Source organism: Ursus maritimus, unplaced genomic scaffold (genome assembly GCF_017311325.1).
Source record: "Ursus maritimus isolate PB19 unplaced genomic scaffold, ASM1731132v1 scaffold_7, whole genome shotgun sequence".
Lineage (NCBI taxonomy): Eukaryota > Metazoa > Chordata > Mammalia > Carnivora > Ursidae > Ursus > Ursus maritimus.
Genome location: NW_024426885.1, coordinates 49526361 through 49548184, shown reverse-complemented (window position 1 = coordinate 49548184; position 21824 = coordinate 49526361). Strand labels below are relative to the sequence as shown.

The 21824-nt window shown below is 40.1% G+C and overlaps 1 protein-coding gene and 1 non-coding gene across 2 annotated transcripts in view; both read left to right on the top strand.

Annotated features, from left to right (window-relative positions):
* LRMDA (leucine rich melanocyte differentiation associated) overlaps window positions 1-21824 on the top strand; it is a 1004984-nt gene that overhangs the window by 834990 nt on the left and 148170 nt on the right. The window lies entirely within an intron of this gene.
* LOC121101359 lies at window positions 5087-5193 on the top strand. Its single transcript, XR_005833353.1, has one exon. It is a non-coding gene; the product is annotated as a U6 spliceosomal RNA (small nuclear RNA).

The window sequence follows — 21824 nt, the reverse complement described above, 5'->3', positions numbered from 1 at the left end:
TTTCAAACTACCTAAAAACTGCTCAGTGATGATCTATAAAAAATTAAATGTGGAAATGTAAATTAAAACCACCAGATACATTTTGTACTTACTGATTCAGCAAAATTTAAAAATCTGGCAGTACCAAGTGCTGGCAAAGGTGTAGAGCAGCAGAAACTCAAAAGCTGTTTCAGTGGAAGTATGAATTAGCGTATCTACTGTGGAACAAAATTTGTTACTATCTAGTGAATTTGAATATATGCAAACCCTAACATTTAGTAATTCTTTACCCAGGACACTAACCCAGAAAAAACTTTTGAACATGTTCAGATCAATATGAACTATATTCATATCATTGTCTGTAATAGCAAAACAAGAGAAAACAGACAGAAAAACTGGAAACAACCCAAATAGTTTATTATATAAAGCTGAGTAACATTCAACATGGATGAATCTATAAAATAGGGAGAGAAAGAAATTTCCTGAATGAGATCATTTATATGAAGTTCAAAAATGCCAGTTAAAATGATATTTTAAAAGGGTCCTTTCATGGGTGACAAAACCATGGAATGAAAAAGTTCAAGGTTACATTTTACCACTGGTGGTAAGTGGAGGCAAAGAAATCTAATCTGAGAGGAACCACTGAAGAGATGTTTATTTGTAAGCTTGGTGATGGATACACAGATATTTTGAAAGCTTTTGTTCTCAGTGGTTTATATGTGATGTCTATCCCTTTGTAATGAAGCAAGCATTGCACGATCATGAAAAGCAAGACAAAGCCAAGATCATACTGAGCTATTTTTAAATTTAATTTAGTATTTTCAAGATACAGTTAACTTAAGATTATTCTCCTCTAAAAGAGAAATGTTAATTTTGGGGACTGACTGCATATCTGACTCAGGTTTTTTGCTAGTCAGGTCACCTTTCCCGGTGATCAAGAGCCAGCTGGCTTCCAGTGTTTCATCTGGGCAGAAGACAGTGGGGACTAGGGACAGCACAGAGGAGGGAGGAGTGTCTGGAGGCAGGCTGACATAGCTGGTGTAGGGGTCATTTGAGTTCCCCAACTTAAGGAGAATAAGCATTGTCTTTGGCGTAGGGCAGAATGTGGTTAAATTCCTCCTTGTCACTCAGCGCGTGACTCCACTGCTGTCTTTGTATATCCCACTCATCTGGGCTGACAGGACACTGTGTAGTGGTTTTGTGGTGGAGAAGCTATTGCTACCTAATTTTTAATTTCTTGAAACTCACTTCGTAGTGTCATGATTACAAGGCTTAGAAGAAGATAAACGCTCTGTCCATTCTGAGGATAAATGGGCACTTGAGATGAAACCACCTAGTTAATTTCCCCTTGTTGCTGGAGTAGAATCTGAATCCAAACCACAGCACAGCCTAGCCCCTAAATCTCTATTAAAAACCACCTTGGGTCGTCCGGCAACGCTTTATTTAAAGTCAGCAGAGAATTATAAAGTCAAAAGTGAAAAATGGTACAACAAGAAAGAATCATAAAAAAATACTAGATCAGTTAAATGTAGTCAAAGGCAATTTAGTGTGTTCTGGCACCAGTCCTTATTGATGCCAAGAATGTGATGTGTCAGGGGTCGGCAAGAGCACGTAGCAAATGCAGAATGAAGGATGCAGCCCCAAGCCTGATGCTGGAGCAGCCACAGGAGGCTGTGAAGGATGCCTCATTGTCTTGCTTTTGCACCAAGAATTGCAGGGAGAATATTCTAATTCTCCCAGTCTGGACATCTTTTTGTTTTTTGATATAGTAGATTTTTAAAATTAAACTTTTTCTTTCATGGAGATAAGCTAACCTGGAGGCTGTGTAAATTGGGTCAGACCAGGAAGGGAGGTATCACTTACCAGTACTTCTTAGTATCCTAGTATCCTAGTCTCTTTGGGGTCATCACACTGATCTGCTTTTTCATATCTACATTCCAAGCTGTGATTGTCTCTGCTCATCTTCTCCAGCTGCTTTAGTTAATATTAGCTAATCGGATTAATAATAACCATAACTATGATTATTAAGCAACTACCATGTTCTAGGCACTGTGCTGTCCTGTACATGCATTATCTCACCAATTCTCACAAAAACCTTATAAGGTAGGTCTTGATACCATACTGATTTTACAGATGAGGACAACTAAGGCTCAGAGACTCAGAACTCCTTTGAGGTGACACACTGTGTAGCAGAAACAGGACTCACCAAGCCTGACTCCTAAGTGGGTGCTATGCTGGAAGGGTTGCTTCTCTAATCTCATCAGCAGTTGTAGGTGGGGACCAATACCTCTAGAGAACATGGTTACAATATAGGGTCTTATAGGATAGCATGAAGAGCTTAAGTCTGAGACCTGTGTTTGAATCCTGGCTTTGCCACTTCCTGGCTTTGTTATCTTGGGTAAGTTACTTGACTATTCTGTCTTTCTATCTCTGTGAATTGGATATAATAGCAACACCTGTCTTAGTAGCGTTGTTGTGAGGGTCATATGAGTTGATATAAGTGAAGTGTTTTAGAGAGTTTGTGGCCCACAGTAAATACTATATGCATATTATTGTGGTTCCTGTTTCTATTATTGTTATCATTGTTGTTACTATTGTTGTGTTTGATATATCTTCTGGAGGCAGGATGCCTTCACTGACAAACGTGGTTGTGGATGGGGTTGTAAAGGGGAGGTAAAGGATTAGCTCTTGTGGAAAGCCAGTGGGGTGGATGTTCTTAGCCAAGCCACTCGGTACCCTTCCAGTCCTACTATGTGTGGAGCCATATCCACTTTGGGTACATTCATTTGTCACAAATGAAACAGGTTTAGAAGGTCAAATGAAGAAACCAGACTCCTTGGGTACTTCCACATAAAAAATTAGGTTCTGGGGTACCTGTCTTTCTTTCCCATCTACACATTTACTTCCAGGAGAAAGGGAAGGAGGTTTGGAGACTTCCTTAGGTTCTAGTGGGTCTTATCAGAGTCTTGGTTGTAGATTCAGGAGGAGTGATTGGTTTAATGTAAATGCTTGAGAGGGTCTGAAAGAGATTAGAGAAACCTATTCCAGAGGATAAAGGCAGGACAGGAGGGAACCATTAATCTCATGGACATTCAATTCCCTAAGAACTTTTTTTGGGAATGACCAGAAACAAGCCAGGCCATATGCTGTCCATTTGCAATCCTCTGAGCTGACTTTTTTTTCTCTTCGACAGATCGAGGCCAATGCCATTGCCTCTTTTAAGATGGTTCTTAAACTTGAAAAGGAACTGAAAGGTTGAGACGTGCATGCAGAGTCAACACAGATGATTTGATGAAAGTAGTCCTGTCAAACACTAGGGCTCTCCCAATTGTTAGAAATAGTCCGATGACATGTTCGAAGCTTCCCAGACTGGCTTGCGTTTTAGTAAATATGAACAATCAGGGAAGACATAGTTATGCTGTGGAGAGTTCTGAGATGTGGAGAGAACAAGTTAATTGTTCAGCCTCAACTGAGACCTTTCACTCAAGCCATTAATCACAGTGTACAGCCTACGCTGCTCTCCGGCTCCAGATGAAGGCTCATTCCAGGTGCTGGCCATTTGCGTTTCCCTCCAACTGGGCTGATTTATGAACCCAGAGATGTTTCCTGGTTTTTCCAAATTCTTTCCCATTACTTTGTAATAAAGGGGACATGTGATTTCTGGCTTTTTGCAGATCCTCAGTTTTAACATCCCTAATACCAAAGATTTTTTCAATTAGTTTGTGGCCTGCTTTCTGTGATCTGGAGGGTAGAAATGCTGTTCTGTGTTTTGAGTATCAAAGTTAAGACTCTTATTTCTTTCCCCTTTGGCTGGAGTTGACGATGCAGAAGTGCTGCATGAGTCTTTGTGCCCACATTCAACATCTCAGTGTAAGTTAAGGCTTACGAAACCTTAGTGACAACAGCTCACCACAGGTGTTTTTTATCCCCATCCCACTCCAATGCAGATGGCTCAGGGTATAATATCAGGAGGCCTTCCACATTTGGGCCAGGTCTCCGGTGACATTGTAAGCCAATATTGAAGACTTCACAAGAGAATGTGAGTGTCAGAGAAGGACATTGTAATATTGAGGCTACACTGGGTGCTGCCCAGTGTCACTGTTTGAAAGGTAAGCCTGATCTGAGCTGATAAGGGGCAACAGATCCCTTGGGAGTTTTCCCAAGTGGCAGAAATGTGTTAGAGAAAAGTAATTGGAAATTGATATTTGACATATATCTTGGTTACTTTTTATTCCTGATAACACCAAAGGGTTTGTCCAGGAGTCGCTAGTGACTAATACATGAAATCCTGCAATCCATTGCTGAAATGCAATCTCTTCTTTGTTGAAAGTAAGCAGCTGCTTTCTGATCCTCTGCTTCCTAACTAGCACTTCAAGTGTAGAGACCCATGGGCTTAATTTGGGTGAAATGAGTGGTGAATACAGCCCTTTGATAATTCTCTGAAACAAAATCATCGCTGGCAATGGAATGCTGTCCTTAAAATGCAACTCAATTTAACAGGTACTTGTTCAGAGCCTGCTATGGGCTCTATATTGTGTTGTGTGCTGTGGGACATACAAAATAAATATCAAACGTGGCCTTTGCCCTTGAAGAACTTATAGGCTCTTAGGAAGGATGATGTGTTTATGAAACACATTTTACATTGCAAGATAAGATATCGTGTATGTGCCAAAGAGAGTGGAACCTGAAATAAGTACAACAGGGAGTCAGAAAAAAGAGAGTAAGGTAGACTGGAGTTGTCAGGGAAGCTTTATGGATGAGGTGGGACAAAGACACCAATATCTCAAACCCAGAACTCTACCTTAAAGAAATTGCAAGGACCACAGTATCAGATTACTTAAAGATTATGTAGTCCCCTTTAAGTGAAAGTAAATTTGTTCAATATGAGAATGGATTAATTTCATTCAATAAATATTTATTGAGTATATCTATGTGCCAGCAACTGTATCCAATGAGGTAAGGGAAGAATAATCCATACAGAAAATATATCTGGGTATTCTCAGGTGCTACCCTCTCTTAACATAGATATTTAAAGTTATTGCTGGCCTGTGTGATTCCAAAACCTGTGATTTTTACCACTTATCATTCTGTCTCTCAAATAGACCTTGTGTTTGCTTTAGCAGCACATATCCTAAAATTGGAACGGTACAGAGAAGATTAGCATGGCTCCTGTGCAAGGTTAGCATGCAAAGTCATGAAGTGTTCTATATTAAAAAAAAAAAAAAGACCTTCTTATTTAGGATATCTTTGGGTAAAGAAGCTGAGTCTAATTTTTTTGTGTAGTGAAGGAATGACACGTCCAACTTTCTAAGTCATATGTAGTATAAACAGTTGCATGCATGCTCGTGGTAAAAGGAAGACACCCTGAGTTAGCACTGAATGTCCCAAATTGTTAGGTTAGGGAGTACTTGAAAAGCATTTGAAAAGTCTGCACCTGGACCAAACTCAGGACCATGAGCAGAGCCCAAGCTCTCTAAAGGTCAAGTTTTTCTCGGAATTTCCATTACCTTTGATAGCTACTGTGGAAACCCAGTTAGAAGGGTCATCCATCATTAGAATTTGAGACAGTTTTGCACTGGACTCTGGCATTTGTGAAGTTTGAAATTGGCACCACCCAGATTTATCGGTTAAGTCACTAAAAATTCTATCTCTATTCTTCCTTGCAAACTGGGGAAATCAATTTTCACTTCTTAAGGTACATATATAGCTGGGCCATTGCAAATTGTTCTAGAAAGAAAAGAAGTCAGGATGATAATGGTGGTGGCATTGGTGGTCATCATGGACATGGTAGTCATTATTCTAAATATCCACATAACTTTTAAGTAATACAACCACAGAATACTAGTAAACCCTGGAAAGAATCTAAGATATCAAGCACTGAGGGGTGGAGGTGTCAGAGTTTATTTAGGTAAGCAATACCAGAAGAGGACTAGAAAATCCCCCTTTCTAGCTAGCAATCATTCTCATACCACAATGAGACCCCTGCTTGGTAACCCCTGCATATCTGCCACCCATGTGACTGCTTATTGAAGCTAATTTAGGTATCAAATTTAAATGGAATTCTGAGAACACCTTTTTCTTTTTCTTTTCTTTTTTTTTTTTTTTTTTAGCCTGGAGGGAGTGGTAGAAGGAAAAGCTTTAAGAAATTTGAAATCACTCTTGATTCTTGTCATTTTCTTTAGTATTTAACTACTCTTTTCAGTTGAAAGGTTCGTCTTGGCCTCCATGGGTAGACACATACACATGTGTTCCCTCATTCATCTGCATACATGTGTATATATTGGTATGCATTCCTCTTCATCATCTGTAGGCATTTTACAAATAATGGCTTGTGTGTGTGTTTTATCATCTTATTTTTTAAATGAACATGACAACCTCACAATTTTTTGCAGAAATAGTTCCTCAGTGGTAAAGAAATTCCAGCATGTAGGCTAGGGTCATCTTTGGGTTACAAAATTCCACAGAGGAGTTGGCATGGGAAGAGTATAGGCACTGTTGTTTTAGAATTTTTGTCTTTCCACTTTGGGGCAGACGAGCAAAGTCAGTAACAAGAAAGTTGAGTTAGTGTAGTAAAGTAAAGTAAAAAAAACTACTGTAGTAAGGAGTCAAACGAGAAAGGTAGAACAAGGTTAAGAGTGCAAGCAATGAAATTAGTAGGACGTGGGTAGAGGCAAGAGGAGGTATGGATATACTCCACCCCTCTCCCAAACTCTTTCTCCTCTGTGAGGTCATTACTGGGCTGGGGGTGGGGTTGAGACTCTAAAAGGATTTCGGACTTGTGGGTTGAAACCTTAGTTGTTGATGAAGCAGTTTGGGAAGCTTTCTTCTTGAATAGAGCCTTAGGAGGTTTTCTATAGCAAAGGGGATCAGAGTGGAGCTCAGAAGAGAGGAGACAGATCATTTAGAACCTAATCCAGCTTCTGGGTTTAAGGGTGAGAAAGTACTACCAGATTTCCATAAACCAAGGAGGCAAGTCAGCAGGATCAAAATCTGGCCCAGGCTCCACTCGTCAAGCTATGTGTCTGTAGGTGCCTCCTCCCAGTGGGGTGTCTTTTCCTAATTTTATCCATAGCATATACCTGGATATGGGAATTTTTGGTTTTCCTATAGTTGTCAAGTTTCATTCATATACCTGGGAAAGGAAGCAGAGATTGAGAGGTGAAGTTCCTGAGAAAAATACTTTTTAATGTACTTTTTCTTAAGTAGCCGAGCATAGTAAGAAAACCTGGTGGCTCCTGGAGCAGACCAGTTGCAGAGATCACCCTCTTGAGTGGGCAGGGTTAGTTTAAAAGGGGAATGACCAATGGGGTCTTCGATTTCACACTTTTAAGGAGGGGTCCACAAACCCCAGGGTATAGACCCCTAATTGTCCAGATTCTCTCACCTCTAATTTCCCTTTGGGAATGTTATGAGCAAGCCTGGCTTTGGTGGTTCCTCTTTTCTTATCCATACACTTGCCATCATAATTACCGTGCAGATCCTTGTCCTTGGTGCCACAGTGCCACGAGGAGGTGAGGCCTCTGGAAGGACCTGATGACTTTGAGTAGCTTAGAGGTCATTGTGAAAGCAGGGAAAGCAAGCATCATTATACTAACTGAAGTGTGTACAAAGCCTATTTGACAACAGCTAGGGGACCTTGCAACATCAGAGACCGCCATCACATATGGAGAGGTCTTCCCATCTTCACCTCAGTGGCTGTTTCTTCTTATTGAAGAATGAAAACAGTACATGGCCTAAAGCAAGCTAAAAGCAAATCCCTTGACTTTATTCATTTCATGACTGCAATACTTGGTGGTAATATTAGTAAGGGCCCTGGCAGTCCTCATAGGAGAAATGCCAGAAATGAGGCAACTGACTATTCATTCACCTGCTTTAAGTTCTTTCAGAAATAACATGATTTATAAAAGAATGCAAAATCATAATTGTCAGCCAAGATGTCATTTTAACTTTAGGATGTCCAGAAACAAAGGGATATTATATCCTTTGTTCTTGGAGCACCACAGATGCCAAATTATGCACAGGGTTCCCTCTTGGCATTGAGTGCTTTGGAGCCTAGAGGCAACCAGTGATTTTAGAAAGATGTTGCCTCTGGTGGTGTCCTCACCTGAATATCTCCCTGGAGCTATGGGAGGGAGCATGGCAGGAAACAGCAAGAGGGATAGCAGTCTTAGAAATGGCCAGTGGCTTGAGGTAAACTATCCTTAGCCTCACTCTAGGGAGCTTGACAAGGGTACCATTAACGTACTGGAGAAATGATTCATTACTTTTGGTTTTGTCTGTACATCAACATATGCCAACAGATGCTCAGTTCACGACATGAATATTTAATTAATATATCAGGCATCTGGAACAGAGATCCGTGGAATTTGGGGGGCTGAGTCAGACTCAAATGTCATCCATTCTAACCACAGCTGTCCAAATGCGCATAGTAGGCATTGAAAATATTTGTTGATTAGATTTTCTTTGATTTGAACAACTTGGTTGCTTGGTTTTGCACCCAGATGTTTGGCATCCAGCCAGAGTTGTGTGCTCTGCATGCTGTCATCAGCCTCACCACCACAGAGATGGTTGGCAGGGGGCAGCATTCTTCCTATCCCCATGGCGAGGTCCCTTCTCTTTTCTCTCTCAGCGCATGCACACTGGCTATAGGCCACAGAACATACTGCAGGTGGCCCATTGAGCTGTCCTCCACACCCCCATTTTCCCCAGTGTCCTAGTGGTTGTATCTTATAACAGAGAACATGGGCGTCTCCACAAACAGACCGCCGTGGTGCCGGTAACACGTACTTGAGCAGCCATTTATTCATCCATTCCTTTGGTCATTGCAAAAGTGTTGAATTAAAAGCCTATTAGTTCACAGCACTGACCTGAAATCTGAGGAGGAAACATGAGAAAACCATGGGTAGGGAAGAAGAAGATTAAAATATGGGTGGGATGTTATTTACTTATTAATTCCTAGTGAACAATGGCAAAACAGGGTAGTTATAAGAAAGGGCACCTCCTGACTGCATTAGTGCCAGTGGCATGCACAACAGAGGGGAAGAGACACTATATGGTAGAGTGGATACACTGTCTGCAGGTCTGCATTTCAGAGCTGCTTCATAACTCCAGTATGTAGCTTTAAGTGCAGTCCTCCGTTCCCCACACTGTAAAATAAAGTGAATGTCCTGAGATATTCTTCAGTACTATCCTCCTGTGACATTTTGATCAGGAATTATGAAAGCCTCATTTCCCCATAATTTAATACCCCTCAAATATCTAGAATTTATTTATAGATAATCAAGTAGACCTCTAATATTCTGAGGAAACTAGGAATGCAGAGTAGTGAAAGAAGGTTTACACTATGCCTTAATATCCTGGGAGGAAGACAGCAGGCTTTGAAGTGCTATGAAACCCATTCTAGATAAAAATATAAAGATTTGTTATGGTTGGGAGTGGAGCTCTCGTTCAAAGTGAAATAGTGGCAAGTTTTATCTTTCTTCCTAAAGCACGTGCTTGGCTCAGTTATTGGTTCACACAGTGTTGGTTATGACCACTTAGTGAGTAGGTCCCAGGTGGTCTCTTCTGCCAGTGGTAAAGGTGCTTTCTCTTCAGCCCATCCAAGAAATAGGGGCTGTATTTTTATGGGTGGTTGAGAAGCTAGAGCTTGGATAACTTATCTGTAGTTGAACCCAGCAAGCAGTAGAGCTAGAAGTCACAATCCTATCTGACTGAAAAAGACTCAATGTGCAGGGGGTTTCCCATCTCTTCAGACCCCAATGGAGGTAGATCAAGTGTGTTCCTTGTATAAAAGGCAAAACTCAGAAGTCACTAGAAACCTGTCACTTCTGCATTGTAATTTATTGCTTTCTGAGAGGTTTGTAACAACGATTAACCAAGTGGTTTAATCCCCACAGTAATCCTGTGAGGTCATATTATATCCCTATATTATAATAATCCTGTAAAGTCAGGGTTATATCCCTATGTGACAGATGGAGAGTTGAGGTATAAGTATGCTGATGGGGTTTAGCTGTTTCTCACAGGGCATTTTTGATGGATGCTGGAAGAACCCCCACCCTGAAGCTCTGCAGTGCTCTATCTTTTTAGTTTAACTTCATCTATAGGTTAGGGCATTCCTGACTCTGGGTACTCCTTTTTAAAATGTAGATACCCATGAGAATGAAATCATATTAAGCTTGCTATCCCTTAAATATTTGCCTAGATGATATTGTAGCAATCATTTTCATCTAACCTAGTTGAGTATATAATGCTAACATGTTAAAATTAGGATAAAGTGAAGGGGGATTGGGATAGATCTGGGTTGGGGAAGTTTGTTTGGAGTCACCATCCTGGTGGGAGTGTATTCATGAGAACTCAAGACTCTCTTTCTGAATGAGGGGAGTCCCTGAGCAGGGATAGTATGCAGGGCATGCAGCAAGGAAGATAATGAAAACTAAATAACTGTTCATATTTCTAGCTTGGTTGGCCTACCTGGGTTGGACCCACCCCTGGTGAATGGGGCAGGATTGTGATGGATGGGGTCAAATCTATCTGCTGTTATTTGCCAAGTACCTGGATTTGGGCATTGGTCCATTTCATATATTCTCTTACTCTGCTAACTACTTAAGGCAGAAAAATCATTCCCCTATTTGACTCCAATATATGCCAGTTGAAAATGAAATCCTCGTACTGAGCAAATGTACCAAAGAACACTCTATAAACTTAATGAGGGGGATGAAGAGATATGTGCCAGAAACCTAGAAAATTTAGCACTGATGAGGTTATGACTATTATATGTTTAGTTAAATTGTTGACACTGACAGGACATGGCTGAGGAAATCTACCGTCCGTTTTCTCCTTGTATCAGTGATAATGGTTCCTTGGTGTGCTCTTCTCAGTTAACAAAAGTATTCCTGAAAGTTAAATGCAGAGAGAAGAAGTGACATAAGAAATACTTTTATTATCTCTGCTCTTCTGGGAGTTCCCTCCAGGAACATTATTTAAAACAGGACTTCTCCTGACTGGCAAACGAGTTTGGAGGGAAGGACTCATAGGTTCAGAGGTGATTGTGGATCCTCTTGAGAGTTGCAGTGTCTCCTAACTCCTGGGCTTGTGCACTTGCCCTGGCAAACCCGTCTAGCACAATGCTGCCCTGGCCTTCCAGAAACACCTCTTCTGTCTTTCACAGTTTCCCGTCTCTTAACAACTGACCAAGGTTCTCCTTCACCTAGTGAATAAAATCTCAATTCCTTTAAGTGCCATTTAAGGCATAAATGTGATAATGAGTTTTGTAAGCTGCAAAGTACTATATAAATATTAGCTATTTGAAGAGGAATCAGAGGGTGGTAGAAAGGATATTGAATTTGGAGTCAGAACACCTCAGTTTGAGTCTTGCGCTAGTTGGGTGACCTTGGAGAGGTCACTTAAACTCTATGAACCTCAGTTCCTTCATTTATAAAACAAGATTATTGTAATAATTTAAGTAATTGAAAGTGACATAGTAATTAGCAAAGAGTGGACACTCAATACCTGTTAATGAAGACGAAGGCAATTTAGTCGAGCACTTAAGAACACTGGCTATAAAGACACAAGTCGCTTATCTTCTTGTGTCTCTTATTCCCTACCTATAAAATGGGGACAAGATGTAGGAGCCAAATGAGTTAATATATATCAGGAACCTTCAACAGATCCTGGCCTATATCAATCCTTCTGTAAATATTAAGGCTCCTATTGCTGCTTTTGTCACTTTTATCATTCAAGGACCTCTCCTGCTTTATCTTTCGAGTTTTATTTGGTTGTCCATCTTACCACTAAAAAGAGGTCCTCCACCAGGTCTGACATCCTTAAGTTGGGGACTGATTCTTATTCACCTATAACTTCCCTAGGCTTTACCCAATACCTGCAGAATAATTATTTTTGTTATTTAAAAATATACAGATACATGCTTGCTACTTCTAGTCAACATTGTACTGAAGGTTTTGCCATTGCAGTGAGACAAGTATAAAAGGAAAGAAAGAAAAGGCATCTAAACTGGAAAGGAGGAATTAAAGCTGTCTTTATTCATAGATGAAATGGTCATCTACATAGAAAATACTGTGGAATTTATGAAAAGCTACTGGAACTAATAAGTGAATTTAGCAGGTTGCAGGATAGAAGCTCAATATACAAATACATTTTTTTTTTTTAGTTCCTTATCTTCAGTATAGCCAGTATAGTATAGACCAGTTTAATGGGAGCATAGGATGAAGTGGTAAATAAAACTGGAAAGGCAGGTTCAAACTCAGTTTGATGACTTGACTTGATAACATGGAATGCTCTTCATTACTCTGTCTATCCCCTCCCACTTTTTCTGTCTTTGTCTTTACTGTTTTCCTTATCTGTTCTTTATCCCCCCTTCTCTTTCTTATTGGCATAAACAACTTCCCTCCATGAAAAAAGTTAGAGTTCTGTTTCTTAAAAACAAGGTTTTTTATTCATTGGGTTAAGTAAACAAAATATCCATAGCTCTGTTCCTTTGAGCCTACAGGGTTCTATGGAAGGAATTGCCAAAAACAGGGAGTGTAATATCAGCACACAGACAGTGGAACTCAGGGTGTTTGGATTCAAGTTCTGACTTTCTCTTAGCTAGCTCTATGACTTGGGAAGATCACTTTACCTTTTTGAGGCTCAGTGTGCTTTGTCTTAAAAAAGGGATAGTGGTAACATGACCTTTATAGGGTTATGGATAGTTCAACAACATTTTTTCAGTTCCTAGGAACTGGATCAGGACATTAGATGGAAAATGTTTCTCTTAAGGAATATTCAGTGAAAATAGGAGTAGAAATAACTCCAATGGCATAAGATAGGCACAAAGTTCTGGCTTAGACTACTGGATTTCACAGATCTTATGCCTTGGTCCAACACATCATCTATGAGATGTTAAATGTTCAATTGACGAAGTATTGAAGATTATTTAGAAATACAGAGGAAAAAAACCCCACTGTTCTGGGGCTTGCAAAGAGTGGGAAATGGAGCCAAGAATGTACCTATCATTTAGGGTAAAGAGCAATAATGAGCTCTCATAAAAATAAATAACCACGATGTTAAATAGACTGCAAATCATTTGCACCTTGAGGCTTTTCTTAGATTTTGTGCCAGTGGGGAAAAAAATGGAAGGAAAAAAAAGTGATAATTGGCCTCGTGCTTTATGCCAAAGGAGTTGCTTGTACACAAGATTTTGTTTTAGTGTAATCAAAGAGCCTCCCCCCCACCCCCTGCCACACACACTACCACCAAAAATTATTTAAGGGAAGAAAAACAAAATGCATCCAGCTATAAAGAGCAACCAGCCTGGATTTGGAAAAAGTCTTTAATCTACTCTGCCTGAGGTCATATTGTTTTATGCTGTTCTTGACTTTATTTCAAAGCTGATGTTGCTATCTAAAAAAAACCTAACAGCTATAATTATTTCAGTTTTATTCACTGAGAAATTATTTCCAATCATGTAAGAGAAGTGGATTCTAGTATTTATAAGTGACCTCTTATCCTGTCCTTTAAAGAAAATAGCATATATGGGAAAAAGCACTGAAGCTGGAGTTTGGATGACAAGAATTCTTAAAGTTAGAGCTGCCACTGCTTAAGCTTTTAGACTTTAGCTAAGTCAAGTCCCAGATTGGAGCCTCAGGTTTTCCCTCTGTAAAATGGGAACAGTCACACGTATCCAGCTGCCTCATAGGGTTGGGAGAGTCAGTTGAGATGCTGGACTTGGAAGTGCCATAAAGACACAAGGCAGTGCTTGCCTTTCTTCTCCTTGCAGTAGAGCTCTGGGTCACCAAATGATAGGCTCAACCTCAGGTACTTCACAGGAAATAAAATGTTTGTTTAGTGTTACATGGTAGGGTGTAACACAAATTTACTTTTTTCTCACAACTGCCTTTCTAAATTCACTCAGTAGGACTAATATTCTTCTGCTTCTGAATAAAATTTCAGTGGGTGCCCAGAGCTTGCTACTCACTCTTAGATAATAATAAGTCCTCTGTACCTAAGTCTCCAAACAAGTCTTGGTTCAGTTATGAATATGAGAAGTCTAGGGTAGGAATGAAAGCTCTAAAATTCATCCATAGGCAATGCATCTTCTGTGTGCTAGGTAGCTTCTTCCTTTATTCTTTCATCTTCTCCCCATTCCCACATACGAGGTAAGTTGGGTGGGGAGACGGGAGAGAAGTGGGAGGCAGGATCAAACTTGATTGGCTAGTGCTCATCTGCTGGCTTGCTCTTCCAGTGGCAGATGTTTAGGTTGGCCCTTCTCCTTGCAGGCTGTTTCATGAACTGCTGGGGTCCTCTGGGTTGCAGTTCTCTTGATGATGAATCCATCTCCTGAGGCTGTGCACTTGTGATTCCTTCTTTATATCCTGGGCATCTGGGGACTTTTCTTTGCTGAGGTCTCCTTACCTCCAATAGCGCAGGATCCAAGACTGTCCTAGGGTGCTTTGTCTTGCACTTGGCCCTCACTTCCTCCATGGAGATATGGGTCTTTGACTTTCTAGTAGTGAGGTAGAGTTAGATCCTCAAGGCAGGCCTCTTTTCTTGAGCCACCTAGCAGGCAGCTTCAGCCATAGTCTTTCTTTCACTTGTTAAAGTTTTCATGTTTAAATCAGAAATCAGTTCCCTCTGACCCTGAAAGTGCAGGGAGCACATAGCAAGCTACCTAAGTGAGCCACTGAACTCCCTGTCAGTTGCTTGACATGAGGGAGGTACCCTTAACCCTTTTCCATGTGGGTAAAGCATTGCAGGCAAATCTAAAAGTTTCTAAAAATTCTTTAACAAAATCCTCACTTCTTGGGGTGCCTGGGTGGCTCAGTTGATTAAGCATCTGGCTCTTGATTTCGGGTCAGGTCATGACCTCAGGGTCCGGGTATCAAGCCCCATGTCTGGCTCAGCGCTCAGCTAATGGGTCTGCTTGAGGGTTCTCTCCGTTTCCCCATCCTCCAACTTTCTCTCTCTCTCTCTTTCTCTAAAATAAATAAATCTTTAAAAAAAAATCCCCACTTCTCACTCCAAACTCTTCTCATAGCCTAGCCAGCATCTTTTTGAGAATATAGAGAGATGTGTTCAGCTAGGGTTTGCAAATCCAGTACTCAGACACCTCTGTCACAGTCCTGTTTGGGTAATTCAGCACCTTGTCTTGGTATATAGGTCTAGTTGGTTCTTATTGTCTTGGGACTTCACCTGAACTTAGAGTCCTATTTTTACATTTTGTTATATTTATATCAGTGTATCCCAAACTGTAGTTTGTGGAACACTGCTTCAGAGAAGTGTTTTCGAACTCTTAATGTGCTCATTGCACATGAGCCTTTAAAAAAATAAGTGGGGGTACCTGGATGGCTCAGTTGGTTAAGCGTCTGACTCTTGATTTCAGCTCAGGTCATGATTTCAGGGTCATAAGATCAAGCCCTGCTTTGGGCTTCATGCTGGGTGTAGAGCCTGCTTAAGGTTCGCTCTTTCCCTCTCCCTCTACCCTTCCCCCACTCGCTCTCTCTCTCTCTAAAATAAATAAATAAAATCTTAAAAAATATGTGGAATATATAATAAGGAATACTGTTTGACACTTTAAACCCAGTGTTCCTCAAGTATATTTAACTACACAATTTTTTAACATAGTGTCTCTGTATTTTGGGAAGTACTGCTCCGGATATAAGTTAGATCCTTTTTGATGAATGAGCAGGAACAATCCCTGGTGAAGCTTCCACTGAGTTTAGCTAAATATGTTCATATATTCCTCTAAAGTGGAATATAATTCCCCAAATAAAAAGTTTAATTCCTTACTAATAGAAATGGGGTCATATTCAGATGAATATGTTTTGGAAACAACCAATCAGCATTGGCTATATGAGGGGGGGAAGACTCACTAATAGCCTACTTATAATAAATAACAAAAAAAATTAGTTAAACCCATTAGAAGAGGGGTTTATTAATGTCTCAATACGTACTTTAGAATTTGAGAGCTTACCTTTGATAATGTATAAAAGTAAAGTCAGAGACTTATTCTCATCTGCACCAGATTTTGTTCCTCCTATATTTTTTAAAGTCATGATCATCAGTTATATTGGTTTGAGCCATCTTGAATGTCTTCACCTTTGGGTAGGTCCAATTGGTCAGTTCTCAGATAGACATCTTTTTCCTCACATAGCCCATTTTCAAATATGGACCACGATTTACCAGATAGCCTATTCTATGTATTGTTTCATCATGTCTTGATAAGATGATTGGCTTTATGACTCTTTTCTGTTTCAAACTTTGTAAGAATTTATGCTGAATAATGTTTGAGTCCTGCTAGCATGAGGAAGTGTCCTGGTTTTAGAACTGAGAGTCCCATATCTCAGAAGTTCCATCCCTGGGATACAGAAAATCTTATTTTTTGGTGATAGATGCCAGAGGTTCAGAGAAAAGTATAAAACCCATATGGCAGCCCAAATATAGATGCAGAAAGCAATGTTGTTTTTAGTGTCAAATAGATAAAGCATAGATTATTTATCTTCCTTAGTTGCTGTCACTGTGTTTCCCCCTTCTATTGCCAACCATGATTTGAAGTTCACACTAATGAATCAACTGTTGTTGTTTCACACCAGTTGATGCAACTTGAGTGTATGACTTAAGTAAATTGTAATTACGATTATTCACGGTCCATCTATCTTTGACTCTGTTTGTTGATTAATTGTTGTGCTTTGTATCACCATGGCACCAGTTTAAGTTTTGACATTGTGAATATTGTGACTATATTTTCTAAGAGTTCAGATAATGAAAATGAGGGTGACTATAATATCAATGCCAGCATGACCTAGAAACCCCAGAAAAAGAAGGTTAAATGACCGTTCAACAGTGACAGATGGAAGGACTCATAAAACTAGATTGGGGAAATCAATAACCAAAGGAGATCATCTTGCAAAACGTGCAGAAAATTGAACATGGTGGAGAAGGAGATGTGAAAGCACATAGGGAGACTGAATCTCACCATTTTAGGATGAGAGACATAAGAACTTCTAAATTAGTCAGAAGCTTTTGTGTCTCCCAAGAAGACACCAATGCTTAGTTGAAAATAGTCTCTGCTGAATTATCTTGGGTATAACACCCAAGCAAGTAGCGTTATCGTATTGTTCCCTTGATCTCTCGATGACATCGTACTGTTCCCTTGATCTCTTGATGACACGAATTTAAGTTATATTGCCTGGTTTATAAATTTCAGTTAAAATATACTGGGTAACAGATATATTGCCCTCTTACGGAATACAGCTACTTTAGTCAGATCTGACCAACAACCATGCTTTCCTTAACATGCCAAGTGATTCCTTGAGCCACAGCAACAAGGTCATGTTCCTTCTAACTCTTCAGTATTCAGACTTGAAAATTGGAGTTTGGATCACCTTCTAGATTTCTGAAGATTTTAATGAAACTGCAGAAACCATGAAACAAAAGATTGTCGATATCCTAGATATCCTATCCAAGCTGGACTTTGCTTATTTAACTGCATATTAGTGGGCAGTGTAGGTATTGGTAACTCCATTCAGTGTTTAAATTTCTTATCAGACAAATGAAACAGTCTCATCTGCTGAATATCCTTACAGCTTGTCTGCAACATTGCTAAAAAGGGGTGTGATTTACTTACCTGTGATGTTGAAACTTGCAAAATGAAGTTTTCGGCCACGTTTAGCTTCCTCAAAACAGAAGCACTTGAGCTTTTGACTTGATCAAAATGGAAGGAATTCGTCTTTTTAAGTATGTTCCTACAAAATGGCTATCACTATTGAGGGCCGTAGAAAAGATGTTAAAATGTTGGCCTGCTCTAAATCTTATCTTCAAAGAGTGGGGTAAGAAGAATGTACTTCACTAATTGGGAATACATTGGGAATGAGAATGGAGGACAGAATTATAGTAAAACAGAAATTTATCTGCTGTTTCTCCAAAACTCTTTGATGATCTATGAAGAGGCCACAGGGAGCCTAGGAAAGAATTATACCTGAGTTATTTGATGTTCTATGTAGGATATGATAAAAACTCATACATAAAGGGGAAAAAAAGATTTTTTAGAAATAAACCTGCTTCTAGGGGCGCCTGGGTGGCACAGCGGTTAAGCGTCTGCCTTTGGCTCAGGGCGTGATCCCAGCGTTATGGGATCGAGCCCCACATCAGGCTCCTCCGCTGTGAGCCTGCTTCTTCCTCTCCCACTCCCCCTGCTTGTGTTCCCTCTCTCGCTGGCTGTCTCTATCTCTGTCAAATAAATAAATAAATAAATAAATAAATAAATATAAATAAACCTGCTTCTAAATGAACAAAATTGTCACCAGAGGACAGCCAAATCAAACAGGGCTTTCTCAATTTCCTTATTTACTAAAACTGTCATTACTCAGAATCCAACTTTGATTTTACAAGTTGAGGAAAAATTCTGAATTCACAAGTTTGCATCACCTCAGTGCTTTAAAATCATTTGCCCCAAGAAAAAGAAGTTGAACTTACGATGACATCTAATACGCTTCATAGTGTTTTAAAAACGATGAGCATGTTGGACATGGAGAGTTTCTGTGATGAATTCAGATGTGCCACAAAGCTGATTGACAGACTTCTGGTCCATCAAAATAGGCATGTAGATACCAAGTGGAGGAAGAGTTTTTGGAGAAACTGATTCCAGTCTAAAACCCTGCTCTTGCTAGTAAGGAAACACCAGAGTGTTCCATGCTGAACTGCTTTTGTTGATAGGCTGTTTAGCTTGGTGTCACCATATCGACCTGACACCAGAGCAGTGTAATGTGAGCTTGATAAGAGCATAGCCACAGGTGGAACGGAATTTTACGTGTCACTATGTTCAGCTTTACCACCATGTAAAGGAAGGGTATCTTGACGGCTGCAGGCAGTCCAGAGAAGCATTATTGGAAAAGGAAACAGCAAGAGTAAAAATACCGTACTATAATATGGGAGAGAAAGACATGTTATTTTTAATAAATATAGGTAATATCTGTTTATATAGTATTTTCATTCTCCCTTTAAAAAGTCTCATATTTATGTACTTTAAACATATACAACAATATAGCCTACAAATTTAAATACCCAATAAAAAGTTTTAAAAGAGTTTAAATAAATTTGTATCAGAGGAGAGAAACATAAAAATAATGTTATATTTTTCTCACATTTATGATCTGTTTAGTCAGTCCTATTAATTATGGTTAATTGCCACTGTTAACTAATTCTACTTTTTGTCTTACATAATAGGATTTATGTAACCAAAAGGTAAATACTATAGAACAATGATAGAGTTTCAAATAAACCCATTTTTCATGTATTTTTATGTCAAAGTAGTTATACATGTATATATATTATTTTTTGGAGGAGGGGGTTCTGGTATGGGTGCACCCTGGGTCACCTTTCTGAAAAGCTGATTATCCTACTTGCCACCAGTGGTGCTTTTCCTGAGCCTGTCCTGGTTTAAGGCAGGAAAGCAAATCTGATTAATTGCTCTTACAAGGTATGAGTAACCCTGCACATTGGCTTCTGACTATAAAGGAAATTTTCTTGCCAGTGATTCTCAAACTATTTGATGTCCTTTAGGAATCTTTTTATGTCATTTTAACAGTCATTTATTTAAGATTGGTTGTCTTCATTTTTCTGTTTGTGCCAATTGAAAAAAGGGGAACGTTAAGTTTTCAATTCTCTAATGAGAACCCCAAGTACAAGTGACAATTGTCCATATATATCAGTAAGGTAATGTGCATTGTCTACCTGAAACCTCTTTTAAAATTGACTCTGAGTAGTCGGAAAATGAAAGTTTTATCTTCACCATTGCGCCCCTCACTCACCTTTTCTCAATAACTGGTATGGATTCTCTGTTCACCTCTCCTTGTTGGTGTTCCGAGCCGTCATGATGTGTCCCATCCTTCTCATCTACCCCTTCTCGCAGGGGAGACCCATACTCTGCTTTCCCACCCTCAAATCCAGTCACTGTGCTTAGGACAGAATGTCCCCTTTCTCTAACTCTTTGGATCCTGTCTCCTACTTCACAGTAGTACTTCACAGTCCCATGAAAACCCCTTTTTCTTTACAAAACTTTGTCTGGACCATTTTCTAGCTATGTACTTTGATGTCCCATATGCCTTCCTACTCATCTATCCTCCTGTAGGATTCTGTAACGTTTCACATACTTTCTCCTCAGATGCATCGCGAGATCGATTTCTTGCCTTGTTCTTCCCTTGTATCCCCAAGACCTAGACCCTAGTGCAGGTCTAGGCAGATCGTAATGGTTCAAGAAAGATGATCAATTGGTTTATATAAATGGTGCTGCATGCAAAATATGACATGGGAGTAGGCAAGTCATAGTATCTTTACATATGGAAACATTGTCCGTAATATTTAACGGGAGGCGAAAGCACAAGGCCTTGCTGAGGTGGAAAAATGGGGGAGTGCAGAAAAAATAATCATAACCCTGACTCCTGGGCTCAGGTTTTAGTTTGTAAAGTAGCCTTACTGCTCCTGGATTGGAACTCTAGACTGTGTTAAATACACACATATGCACATGCGCATACACACAGGATGGGGGTTTGGCCTTGACATATATTTTTAGTTGGATGCCAGTACTTTTTAGCAGCCTGGTCTGAAGTTGGGAAAATAGCCATTCAGTGTCTAGTTGAGTTATGAGTTGAGAACAAATTTCACAACAAACCTCAATGATTTTCCACCGACTACACCAACCCAAAGACAATTTCTAATCACTTGGTTGCCATCGTATTGCAAAAGAAGCAGAACACAGACATGCTGTCTGTTTCGCTTAAATTTATAAAAACCCGCTGAAAGGGAATGTAGAAAGTAAACGACCCATGGTAAAGCATTGTGAATGAAGAGAGAGGTGCTGTGGTTAGCTGGGTTTCTCAATCCCTCAGATTCTCAAAGCCAAGAGAAAATTTATCTTCTTCCACTGAGACATAAACTAAACTCTTTTGGTCATTAATCTGCAAAGTTGATGCCTGCCATGGTAATTCATCAAACATTTTTGTGGAGTGAGTCTGGTGGGGCCTCTGGGGCATCCGCCTTTGAAATTCAAAGCACTGTTTTGTCCCCTGAGGAAGGAGTGACTTTCTCCCCTCATTGCACATCTGGAAGGGAAGTTTCTGCTTCTGCTCTTCCCTGCGCTGAGTCAGGACCTGAAAGGAGCAGCCATCTTTATGAATCATGGGCTTGTGCCATGAGACTCTGAATACTCTTCCCTGGGCTGTCCTGTACCGAGAAAGAAGAGAAATACAGCAGCAGAGGCACTGTTTATAAGGTCCTTTTTTCCTGTGTTACAGTTCACCACAGGAAAAGGACAATTACTGTTTGCAGTGATTTTTATAGGGGTGGGAGTCACCGCATTAACCATTGTGAAAAACGAGTAGACTCCTCAAGCTACAACTCTCCATTGTCTATAGATAAATCAGGACATGGTTCCGGAATCTTGAGGTCTGATCTGAATTTACAATCGTGTCTCCAGGCTCAGAGACAAATATACACTCTGATGAGAATGGGCATGTCCTACAGAGAGTGTGCCCCGTTAGTGCTGGGCTGTTTTTTGCCCCTCTAGTAACTGTGCCTCCTAATGCCTTGTCCTTAGCTGAGGCATTCAGACCTTCCAGTCCTCTTGTGAATTGGCCCTGCCCCTCAGCCCTCACCCTGGGCTCCTGTCCTTCTGTCCCCAGCTCTGCAACACACTTGAGACACAGTGGCCACCTTTCTGTTCCTTAAGCTATGACACTCATTGTCTTTTCAACATAGGGCTGTTCACCCTGACCAAGAAGTATCCACCCTAAAATCTATTTGAGGTTGGCTTCTTTTTGTCATTGAAGTTTCAGTTCCACTGTCAACTCCTCAGA